Source organism: Castor canadensis, chromosome 13 (assembly GCF_047511655.1).
Source record: "Castor canadensis chromosome 13, mCasCan1.hap1v2, whole genome shotgun sequence".
NCBI classification, from domain to species: domain Eukaryota; kingdom Metazoa; phylum Chordata; class Mammalia; order Rodentia; family Castoridae; genus Castor; species Castor canadensis.
The window spans coordinates 125,669,027-125,673,610 of record NC_133398.1 but is presented as its reverse complement, the minus strand read 5'-3'; the positions used below and the strand labels follow the sequence as shown (position 1 = coordinate 125,673,610).

At 44.4% G+C, this 4,584-nt stretch overlaps 1 pseudogene; it reads right to left on the bottom strand.

The window, feature by feature from the left end:
- Positions 1 to 399: 399 nt before the first annotated feature.
- Positions 400 to 3,658, bottom strand: LOC109683412 (procathepsin L-like; annotated as a pseudogene).
- Positions 3,659 to 4,584: the final 926 nt, after the last annotated feature.

Genomic DNA, 4,584 nt, shown 5'->3' with positions numbered 1-4,584 from the left:
AGATCACCCATCCTTTCTCCTGGTGCCTTGTTCAGTTATGTATTCAGAGCTGCATTACATCTTCAACTACATAAAAAGTCAGTACATTGAAAACAGAAAAAACCACCACTGTATTTGAAGTTAAGATTTATTTTTAAGTCATGATTTTGTAAATCCTTTCAACAAATGAAAATTCAACAGTCCTTAGGGACTCATTCATACACAACTTTTACCAGCAGTAATTATAGTAGAAGTAATATTCTGCTAGAGTGAATGTGTCACTGAATTCTCATCACGACCGGTGTCTTCAGTGATTCAAGTGTTGGATCCCACACAGTAGATGCTCATCAGGTTGACGACGACGTCCCTCCTCTGGGCATGCTGTCACCATTGAGTCCTTCCTTGTCACCAACCAGCAGCTCACACGGTGAGGTAGCTGGCAGCTGAGGCAGTTCCACAGTGGTTGTTCTTATCTCTGGCCATTTTTGTATAGCCATTCATGCCCCATCTCTTACCCCAGCTGAAAGAAGAGGAAGTTCTCCATGTAATAGGAAGGCTAAAGCACATTGGGTTTCATAAGAGAAACTCCTGATCTAAATAGTATGCCAAAGACCACAGACATAGCAGAAGGAATCAGGAGGAGTACTTCTTTTCTCCATTTCTAAATTTTTGACTCTAAACACACACATAACATCTACCCCTGAGTGTAAACCATCACCTTAAACAGGATTATAAAAAATAAGAGAAGGGATAAGATGTCTTTCCAGCCACTTCTGTTACAGAAGAAATTTTTCAGAATTTCAGAAAAATGTCAAAAAAGTAGAGCTCCAAATACCACAGCAATAGCTCCAGGAAGCTTGATGGTCTAATCACATTAATAGTTTTGTGTTCAACCCAAGTGACCTAAAGGACCCTGGATCCTGAGTCCAATATGACTGCAAACAAGAATACCCTTTTGGTTTTGCTGTAGAAATATTGTTGGCAATTTCTACCTGTTCTTGATCCGCCAGTATTTTCTGTTAGCCTTCTCTGCTCCATCGAAACCATAGCCAATGACCAGAACGGCGTGGTCCAGGTCAGTGCTGCTACAATCTGGCTTGTAATAAATGCCTAGAAAACCAAACCAAAGCTGAGGTGAGAGGCTCCAGACAACCTGGCAGTGTCCTGTTGTCACCAACAAGAAAGAAGGCATTTGTGATTTCACTGAAATGACACTTAACTCCAAGTAAGACTTCTCAAGAGGTTCCATAATTATCCAGGCTTTGGACTTAGGATGTCACCTAAAATTAACATAAACACAAACCAGCATAAATCCTTTTGTTAACAAAAAGAAAAAAAACTTCCCCAGATACACGGAAGACCACTCTGAAATCTTGTGATTCCACTTAAAAGATGTCAGTCTATGGAAAAAGCCCAAGACACCAAATGACTTGAATCAAGAGGTTCCCTTGAGAGTTAATTACCAAAATAAGGTAGCAAAGACAAACACCTTAAAGAGACAACAATTGGACAAAATGTAAGTAAATGAAGTTGTAGGATAAAAGAAATTACTATTTATTAAAAATAACAAAGTACTCAAACGCATGGGGATATGCTTAAAGTAATGACAGGTGACAACACATCCAGCCCTATATGTTGTGCAGAACATAAATTCATGCACCCAAGTATTTACATCAAATTTCATATGTCAATGACATCAGTCACCAAGCTGATCTGCCATGGAGTGCAGCAGTGGTTCTGAAGGAATTTCAGGAAGAAAATATGCTTGCCTCCCCTATAAAATTGAAAGGAAATGTGGCTCGCATCAATAGCAACAGAGATGGGTCCACGGCCTTCGTAAGGACGTCCTCGCTCTCTGGGATTTGCACACAGCTGATATCATAAGCAGCAGAATGCTCAGGTTTGTACCTGCAGCATCTGACCTTTGACAAGAGGAAAAGACTTATCACTGCCACCCACCTCCTGGGAACATGGGCTCCCCCACAGCACTCAGCACTTTTGAGCTAAGCGTTTCCAATCAATGGTTTTATAATTGGTAGAATTCAAATTCTACCGATAGATTTGAATCTGAGCATTGGCCGACTAACCTTCAATGAGAACCCAAAGGTCTTCCTGTCCACAGAAGCTGTCACAGTAGAGAAATTTGTATCCTATGTGAAATGTTTGCACATTCTCATGGTAGACACAGCAAGAACAGCTGTATGGAAACCATGTCATCAGGAGACTGTGCAGAGCCAGTTTCATGGCAACAGCACTGAAGGTTCGGGAGATGGTTCTACCATCTAACGTGGGAATTCTGAAGAAGCTGCCTTGTCACTGAGGGCGTCCCCCGTCCCAACGCTAAGGGGGAAATGAGAATGGAAGAAAATCCACTTACCCTGGCTTCATATGGATAGAATCGCTCAGAATTCAGGCCTCCATTGTCCTTGACGTACTGGAAGGCATCACCCATCCAGCCACCACGGCAGCCATAATTGCCTTGACTCTGAGAATAGCCTACTAGGTTCTGCTCACTCAGTGACACCAGTTGGCCAGTTTTCCAGAACATCTGTCCTTCAAGGGCCCCAGTTGCACTAAACGCCCAACAAGACCCACACTGATGCTGAAAAGGGGATGAAAGTCTGTCATCCACGAAACAAACAGCACGATTTTGACAGCAATTCACACAGGTGAATAGTCTTTATAAATTCGTGAACTAATAGCTCCACAGACAGCAAAGGGGAGAAGCTTAGTTCCTTCTTGGCTTTCCTAGTGGCGGTGGAAGGACCACCTTACCTGATTCTTCACAGGAGTCACATAGCCTTCCTCTCTCCAGTCCATGTATACGGGGACTTCATTGGGCAGAGGTTTCTGGAACACTTTCCTCTTTCTGTGCGTCTGCTTTATAAAGCCATTCATCATTTTCCTGAATTCTTTACTGGTCTTCAAGCAAAAGTAAATAAAATATTGAAAAACAAGAGGTCATTTTGTAAAAAAAAAAAAAAAAAACCAAAGAGAGGAAGCACAGATGACACAATGCACGCCACACTCACCAGGTCCCCAAAGGCTTCATCCCCATGGTGAAGCCGTGTTTCCCTTGCCTGTGCTCCTCATTGTGTAGCTCAATCATTTTCAAATTCTCTCCCATACTCTTCCTCTAAGCAGTTCTTTATGCTAGAAGTATATAAAAGTGATGAGCGCTCTTTCTACTTAAAAGCCAATCTGTTGGCGCATGTTGGAACATGCCCAAGATCCCAGCACTAGGGAGCCTGAGGTAGGCAATTAATTTAAGACTAGCCTGGGCTAAATACTGAGAGCCTGTCTCCAAAAAAACCCCAACCCAGACTCAGCAAGTGGACCTGCTAACAGAGATAAAGCGACGTCATGGCCAGGGGTAGCTTTGAACTTGTAACAGCCAACAATGTCTAGAGACAACAGGGATGTTTGCCCATATTGTGCTCACAACAGGTGCACTGGATTACCTGGCTTCTAGAAGCCTCTCCCTGACTATGAAGTCTGAACAGCAAGGACCATTCTCTCTGGAGTCCCTCTGGACACTAGCGATGTGAGCAACCAAGCTGTGGGTTTTGTTGTGTTCTCTCTTCCACTGTCTCCATTGTGCATCCAAAGTGTGATTAAGTGCTGAACCAGCCAAGGCCATTCCTAAGCAAGGAATGGCGAGGAAGAGAAAAGGATTCATGTTTCACGACCTAGAGAGGGAGAAGAAATGAGGGCCTTATGAGACCAATGCTTCCATTTCAGCCTTCTGAGTCCCACCTGAGAAATTAAGACCACCACACCACAGGAATCCAAGTATTTCCTCAAAGGCCGTGCAAAAGGCTAGGGTCATGGTTGGATTAAAACAGCCAGGTGGTTGTATTCGATCAAGCCAACAAAATGAAGACCAGCCTATCCAGAGCGCTAGGAGTTGAAACAGTGGATGCAGTGATAATTTAGGATATAAGTACAGTATGAATGGATCGTGGGCTTCAGAAGCTTAAAGCAATGGTGAAGAAATAAAGACATAGTTGGACCTGGTTTTGTACCAATGGTACTGTGGCCAGCTAAGCAAAATCACTGCTAAGGTAAGGGCAATGGGAACCCCCCAAGCTGGAAGATCACTTGATCCTTTCATCTTAGTTAAATTAGAGCTGGACGTGAACTACGTCTTGGAACCTCCCAGGCTTAAATGAAACCTTTCTGGAATGACTTCCCTAGAGAAACTGGGAAGGACAGCACCCACTAGTCCCTCTGTCCCACACAGGGAACAGTCCATCTAACGTCTCTATTCACTGCCAACCAGGTTGTGGGTCTTGTGGTCATGTCCCTGGATGCCAGAGCCACCAGTGTCACTGTCTGGAAGCAGCAGGCAGCTCCTAGGGGTATAGCGTCAGGTCACCCATGCAGCACTCTAGGACTGGCATGGCTAGGATATGCCACCTGCTCCTCTCCTCTGCCCTGGCCAGTTGAAGCCCTATTTTACCTGAAGGTGATGGGCAAGAGAATGCTGGTTTCTGTCACAGGGAAGGCTGAGCATGGCAGCCCCACGTAGTGGGTCAGCTGACCTCTTCCTTCTGGCCAGACCAAGACTGGGACCCTGCACAAGTCCTCCAAATGGACTCAGAG